Source organism: Megascapheus bottae, chromosome 24 (assembly GCF_031878675.1).
Source record: "Megascapheus bottae isolate mThoBot1 chromosome 24, mThoBot2.hap1, whole genome shotgun sequence".
Classification (NCBI taxonomy): domain Eukaryota; kingdom Metazoa; phylum Chordata; class Mammalia; order Rodentia; family Geomyidae; genus Megascapheus; species Megascapheus bottae.
The window spans coordinates 21,621,097-21,629,065 of NC_143532.1; the positions used below are offsets into that span (position 1 = coordinate 21,621,097).

Genomic DNA, 7,969 nt, shown 5'->3' on the forward strand with positions numbered 1-7,969 from the left:
CCCAAATATTCTGTGCCTGAAACAAAGGCCGGCACAAAGTAGATGCTTAGTAAAGATCTGTTCATGAATAAACAATGTGAACATTGCTATTACTTTCCATCTGTTGCTCATAGTTAGCTCTTCTCTCTTTGTTTCTGTCTCTCTTCTCTGGCTCCTCTCTGAATCTTTGTCTTGGTCTTTTTCTCTTTGTGTCTCTTTCTCTATTTCTGTACATCTCTCTCTCACACATCACTCATCTTTCCTCTCTGCCACCAAGTATCAACTATTAGTGCCGTCTCTATGTAAATGCAACAAATTAAATGTGAACTGACTACTGAAACCAAAGTAATCTGCGATGTCAGTCCTCACCCTCCAATTCCTGCTCATTGCCTTTCATAAGGCCAGTGTCTCATGTCAATGAAGCAGAAATTCTTGCATCTTAAAACCCTAGGTGGGAAGAGAGATTTAAAGAAAGTCTCAAAAATAGTTTTGGCTGAAAAAGATGCAATGAACTTTTTCACAAGGCCAAAATGACACTGAGGCAATTTGACACTGAGTTTTCCATAGTATGAAATCAACAAATGGACTGAGAGAAAAGAACAAACTGACAAGTTTCATTTTTGCCTCACTGTTTCAATCTTCCTAAGTAAAGAATTTGACGGTGAAAAGAAGCAGTTTATGTGACATTTTAGATTTTTTTTTTGTTATCCTTAAGAAATGAGATCATCTTACTTGAAATCTGCCTAACATTCCCATACCAACAAACCTAATAGGGTGAGGAATAGCCCCCTTTTAGGCGGGGTACAGGTTTCCAGTTTGCCCCCATTCTTGCCCTCACCTGGCCTATGTGTCCACTCATGCTGGCTCTGAGAGGAACCTGCTTTGGGGTAGAACTCAATATTAAGTCTTAGGCTCCTCTATTTCCCTCCTTGCTCCCCAGTAGTCTGAGCCCAGCGCCAGGCTCAATAAATAATTATAAAATAATTAGGTGCATTCCATTGTAGCTTCCCAGTTTTTAACCATCGTACTATGAAAATTTCAGATGTCTCAGAATTGTGCGCTCCCCTCCATAAGCTATCTTCATAAACCAGCTCCCAAACAATGCCTTCCACCAGAAATAAAATATAGTTAAAAAGAACCTTTGAATTTATTACCAGTTGTGTAATAAATAATAATAAATATAATAATAATTTTAAAAATAAAGTAATACCAAGTACAATCAAAAGAAATGTCAAAAACAAAAGATTTAAACTTCTACGGGTGCATTACAAAGTTTATTGGATTTGAGGAAGCTCCATTATTATTGTATGATCATTTCCCTGCCTTTAATTTTGTAAAAAAAAAAAAAAAAAACCACCTCCTGGGAAGCAAATGGCGCCTCCAAAGCAAGGTCAAAGTGAACTGCATAATTTAAATGATAAAGTGAAATCTTGATGTTTATTGAAAGGCAGCATGGCTTTAACGGAAGTTGGGCTTCATTATGGGAAAAATGAATCCAACATCCGAGGTACAGCTTTGAACCTAGTACACCCTGAGCATGCGCAATTCCTCCTCGAGGACAACTCCTGAGCATGCGCAGTTTATCCTCAACGTCGTGTCATGAGCATGCGCAGTTCCTCTTTCATGCCATCTCTTGAGCCTGTGCGGTTCTTAATGCCATCTCCTTGGAAGCAGACATCCGTAGGTACCAAGGGCTTACTATAATCATTATTAAAGGGAGAAAAAGGTGGGAACAGTTGTTTTATACCTCCAGAAGCCGACTGACAAAAACTTTAATACATATGAAGCCATTTCTTACACAGAAAATACTTCATTTCCTCCCTCATGAACAAGTGTGAGGACTTTCATAAAGCAAGGTGAGTGACAGTGCTCACCCAGAACCCCGGTAGTGAGGCCGCCCTGCTCTGATGCTCTGCTAGGCAGAGGCATGGGCTGGCAGAAAGAGGGCACTGCCAGGGTGACTCGTTTTGTGTGTGCCTAATGGAGGCAACTCACCTCTTACATGGATAAAGGTCATTGTGGGCGTGAAAAGAAAGCTGAGTAGGAATAGCTATAGATATTTAAAAAAAAAATACCAACCATACCAGGCGCTGATGGAACACTTATAATCCTTGCTACTTGGGATGCTGAGATCTGAGGTTCAAAGCCAGGCTGAAAAGGAAAGGCCATGAGACACTTATCCCCAGTTAACTATCCTAAAAATGAAGCTGTGGTTCAACTGACCACAAAAGCTAAGGGACAGCACGTAGGCCCTGAGTTCAAACTCCAGTACACACACACACACACACACACACACACACACACACACACACACACACACACACTACCAGCCAGAAAGTCAGCTAGCATACTCCTCCAGTGAAGTAAGTACTGGCATCAGAGATTAGACACAAATTTAAAGAATTTAAAGAACCATGACTCCAACTTGACAAGCAGCAACAGCAGCAGAGTTTTCTCTTTAATGACATATTCTTTGTGGAAGTGAATTTCTTCCCTGTTCTGCATACTGAATGGCACCAAGGAGGCATGTCTCTGCTTTACCACTTCCGTATGAGGAATAAGTCCTAATAATGAAGCAGATAATAGCCAGTGATGGACTCATAAAGAAGAACTGGTGAAAGTGAGCCTGTAAAGTCGCCCTCTAACTGCTTGGTTTTTTTGAGTGGAAGCAAAGAGGATGGGGTCATGACACACCAAGAATCTCGCATCACCCAAAGCTCAGCTTAGCTCTGCCAAAAAAATGTACTGAGTAATTGTTCCCAATGTTCTATTATTAGTTCTGATGTGTTCCATTACTATCGAGATTAGCTTCTCTGCCAAAAAACTGTTTAAGGTTATTCAAAACCTGGCTTCAGGACATTCCATATCTCCTAGCATAAAACAAAATATTAGAACCTCTACTCTTTATTCAAGTGAGGGCACTTCCCACTGGTGACAGGTGACACCGTGCATTGTTATTATATCCTGGATGGAAGAATCCTCACCGTGAATGCCGCCAAGAACTTAAGGCCAGGAAAAGTGTTGCTCTGTAGCTTAATTTATATCCCTCTTTTTGATAGGATCATAAGAGGAATAATAGAACTCGTCTTATGGTCTTTGCCTTCCATCTGCCAGGGAGCTCAGCTTCAGACTTATTATTGTATTGATAATTAATGAAATCAACATATTATTGGGAACCTAATGAGCTGGGCTTTAGACTTAATACTATCACTTGTAAATTCTGTGTTCCTCTTTTTTGTATTAAAAAAGGCTTATTTTTACATCTGTCAAATAATAATGATAATATCCACTGTCGTGAAATTGGATAGATACTCTCAATTGCTCACCTACATGTGTCTTCCTCCACTTTTCTCTTGACAGCAGAGATTCCCAGAGGCTGTGTGCTTAGAAAAGGACAGTCCAGTTCTAGTGAATGAGTCATGGTGCGATCAAGGCCAATATATTCTATTATGTTCATTTTTTCCTTCAAGGCAGACATGTGACTGAGGAATGGTGAGTGGGTCAGAAAGAGAAGTCTGCTGGGGAGCTAAGGAAATACTTCCCCTGTCATGGATGAGCAAGAAAAACATAATCACTATTCCACTCCTATGCTTTCCTGCTCTAAACTGAGATTTTTGTGGAAATAAGAGAGCTAAAGCTCTGCCAGCTATCTCGGACCCACATGGGAAAGCCAAGACATTTCCAGGAACTCCAAACTTGAAGGAACAGCTGGATACTTTTTTGGAGCTCTCTGAACTTCCGTTATGTAGGAGAGAACATGTGTAAACTTTAAGCCATCCATAGCTGACTTCTAGCCAAACTAGTGTCTTAACAGTTTGACAAATATCAAAATATTCCATCTTTATGAAACACTATGGAAATTATTATGCTTATTCTCTATTTTGGACTAGCTCAGTGACAAAGCGCCTGCCTTGCAAGTGCAGCAGCCTGGATTCGATTGCCCAGTACCAAAACAAAATGAGGCAACACCAAACATAAAACAGACCTCTATTCCTCCTTTTGTCTAAAAGCTTCCTTACTCCTAACTTTTTAATCTGTTTTTTATGCTATTTGGGGCAATTTTATAGAAAATTAGTCCCAATAAGAATTGTTGTTACTATGGAATAGATGCACTATTCATTGACTTTTTTACTTCCCAATTGGTATTGGGTTAGTATTGTGTTTAGCAAGTGCCTTAAGACACTGTCTCACTTAATCAATACTTACAAAGGAGACATCATAATTATCTCCACGTATAGACAGGAAGCTAAAGCTCAGAGAGGTGCAGAAACATCTTCAAAATCACACAGCTAGCAAGGATCAAAGCTGAAACCTACCATCCATTCTAAATGACAACAGAGGCTGGTATTCAACTGATGGCAACATCACAGACAAGTCGATCAATCAATTAGCCAATAGAGAATATAATTGATTAGCACCAAGCCTCTTTAAGGTACCCACATAGAAGGGTGACGGGCCTCTTGATTTTAAGAAGACTCAACCTGGGCCGTTTTATACCTCTCCCATAACAGACATTACGGATCCTTCCGGGGCTTTGACCATTGACACTGTTGACTAAGTAGTCCAGGCAGAAACCCAGGAACAGGAAGAGTGACCTCTCAGCTTTTTCACTGAGAGAAAGGAAGGAACAGAAGACAAATCTAGTTCACTGCTTTCTTATATGCCTCAACCACTACAAAGTCAGCTGACAGTGATGAAAATCACCCCTCTGTTGATAGCACAACAGTTGGTCCCTTGCATGGATGAGGACCTGGGCTGCCCACAGATTTGACCAGAAACCCTTTTGGTAGCAGAAGTATATTGATTGGTTGGTGAAGGTGTTGACTCTTGCCACCAGACTCAACTAAATGAAAAATCCCTCCCCAAAGAAATGCCTGCATTTGGGGGCATCCCTTTCAGCAGATGAGAACATGTGGGTCCAAATAGTTCTACTGTACTAAGATTTAACTTCCTTCTTACTGGGTGCTGACCTATTGTTTCATCCAAATTCCTCAACAGGGCCACCAGCCTTGAGGAAAGTGAGGTCCCATAACTCCAAGCAAATATTCTAGGTAAGATGTACACTCCTGGTAGTCCAAGTGCATGCTCAAGTGCCCAGAGACCAAGAGCCAAGAGAGTTTTCAGGCAAATGGAGACGTTAGCCTCTTTAATCAGTTTACAGAAAATAGGAGCCCTACTGACAATATAGCAAAGCCTTCAAAAACTACCAAGGGAAAGCCAGTTGCCCACTGGGGAGAAATTTCTAAAACCAATCTTTTTCCCAGGCAACAGAGCTGGCATGAGGACACTATTCCAGAATAATTTGATACAATATAGACTGTGTGTGTAACTGGTGACTGGAAGGTAAGAAGGTTCTAGATGATGTACAGGAACATATCCTTCATGGAATCTAAAACTACATCCCGCCGGCTCCTCATGCTCAGATCCGTGTGTCCAGCCTGCTTTAGGCTATGTTGCAGTAAAAGCTCCTATTCCTGTCTCAAAACTCACTCATTCTTTTACACAAAGCAACCGTTTCAAGAGAGGACTTTTCCTGGAATTGCCTCTCCACCTTGGGTTGACCATTCGCTAACTCAAAGCATCACGGGACAAATTCAGTACCTGAAATAGGAGTGTTCAAAACCGTTTCTGTTATTCTCTCTTTAGGTCAAGCAAAGGAGTTCTTGTGAGTAATTCATAAACTGCCTATACTCAGAGGCATCGCATAATCTCATTACCATTAATTTTTGCATATTTAACTACAGTTTTTAATTAGATGGTATTTTATTATTCATGCACATAATTTGAGTCCAAGTCAGGCTGCTCTCTTAGAGAAAAGGGATAAAAAAAAGGAGGGGGGTGGTAGGAGGCAGACACTCCTGTACTGGAAGTTGGCATGGCTGTGCCTTCTTTTCTGGTGAGCTGAGCAGCCTCTATGTCTATAATGGTTCTTTTTTAATTTTGCTAATAGCTATCATGTTATGTACCTTTATAAATTTGTTAAATCCAGAGTGCTGGGAGTTGTCTCCGTATGCGGTAACTGTATATATACTTTGCTCTGTTTGGTTTGCACATACAAACTGTTTGCTTGGGCTCTTTGATGTATTATTAAAATGGGTAATGGGCCCCAGGGAAGGCATAGAGTTATATGCCTTCATTTGCAGAGTAAGCCATGCGTTGTTTTTCATCTTTACTCGTGATTGTTAATGGCACTGATGATGAGATGGGTGGATTTTTTTTCTCCACTGCCTTTATCAGCACTGTTTTATTATGCAGGGAAAATGGCCAGGCTGCTGATTTTGTGGAAGGTTTTCAATTAGTCATTTGACTGAACACATCTGTGCTGGCATCCACCCAGAGCTGGACGGCAGCTATTACCACTTTATACCTGCTGAACCACGGCCATCCGTGCGGATGAGGAGAAACCTAAATTGGCCTTTTAGCTATGGTTGGAAAGTTGTAATGTTGCAGTGTTTTATAACGGGTGTCAGGAAGGTGTGAACTTTTCCGCCTTCAGGCCTGAGGAGCCTGCCAGGAGATCTCACACTTGATCCAAATGACTCACTTCTAAGTTGGTTATTAATATCTGTTTATGGGGGTTTTTTTGCAGGCTCGATGACTTAATCAGCAGTAGATAAGAGTCTGTTTGTACTGCAGCAGGGAAGGGTAGGGGGGGTTAATTGTGTTGGTAAACAGAACAAAGTGGCTGCTTTGCAGTGGCATGTGTGGCAGATGTGGAATTATTCAGCAGTGATTCGGAGTATCCTACACCTTCCACAGAAAGGAAAGTTGCTTCGTGGCAGGCAGCAGGTGCAAGGACTGGATGTGCAGTATGACTTCCCTACTGCAAAAGCTCTATCCTTGTGCGTGAAGGAGGAAGTCTGAGTGGATCTGTGCAGAATCCAGGCGAGCTCCTCAGGGCTAGGTGCTTCTGGATGGTGTGTGAGATGTCACTGACTGTAATTGCTTTTGCTGATTCCCAGGCCTTCCACGGGGCAGCAGGCTGGACAGCAGAGAGCAGCAGCTGGGACCCAGGGATGGAGCTCATATTTGGAGATAGCAGTTCAGGGGTGTTCACCGGAGCAACGACATCTGGATCTGACTCTGGCACAGTGGATTGAAAGAAAAAATACTAAAAAAAAAAAAGTCCTGAATCGTGTTTCAGACCCTTTAAGAAGACAAAAGATACTGGCATTGCAGGTAGAATGGAAGCATTTGCCACAACCCATTCCTATCCCAAAGGATGGGGCTTTTTCCACCATGGCTGTGTGAATACCTGTAGCCACCATACTTACAAACATCAGCTTTTGAGCTGAGCCTTTAAACCCTGTTTTTGAGGGAAGGGTCTGTTTCCTGTAGCCCCTCCCGCTCCAGAGGCCAGAACTAAAGATTTTCTGACCAATTTCTTGCCTACAATATCTAATTTATGTAATTATCTAAATGGTGGGTAAGGATCCAATTTTGGTTGATACTGGTCAAGCTCATTTCTCTGAACTTTACTCTTTATTCTTATTGGCCTATATTTGCGTTCTCAGTTACTCTCTAGACATATTCAAGCCACAGTTAATCACCACCATCATCATCCTCACTGCCATTATCATTCTCTTCATTCGCCCTATCTTCACCATGGCTATTACGTCACCGTTGTCGTCGTCGTCGTCATCATCATCATCATCATCATCATCATTTCATCTCATATCCACTTAATCTGTGTAGAATACTATGCTAGCTAAGTTCCTAGCATTAATGTCTTAACTCTTTTCTTTGGTCAGTCAGGGGATTTGAACTCATGGCCTAGGCACTGTCCTTGAGCTCTTTTGCTCAAGGATAGCACTCTACCACTTTGAGCCATAGCACTACTTCAGTTTTCTGGCAGTTCATTGGAGATAAGAGTCTCACAGACTTTTCTGCCCAGGCTGGCTTTGAACCATGATCTTCAGATCTAAGCTTCCTGTGTAGCTAAAATTCTGGGTGTGAGCCACCAGTTCTGAACAATGCCTTTAATTTTTTT

The 7,969-nt window shown here is 41.6% G+C and overlaps 1 long non-coding RNA gene across 1 annotated transcript; it reads left to right on the top strand.

Annotated features, from left to right (window-relative positions):
- The first annotated feature begins 1,601 nt into the window (after nucleotides 1–1,601).
- LOC150047123 (uncharacterized) lies at nucleotides 1,602–7,360 on the top strand. The gene is made up of 3 exons (XR_016539501.1): nucleotides 1,602–1,835; nucleotides 4,978–5,030; nucleotides 6,942–7,360. It is a non-coding gene; the product is annotated as an uncharacterized LOC150047123 (long non-coding RNA).
- The last annotated feature ends 609 nt before the right edge of the window (nucleotides 7,361–7,969 follow it).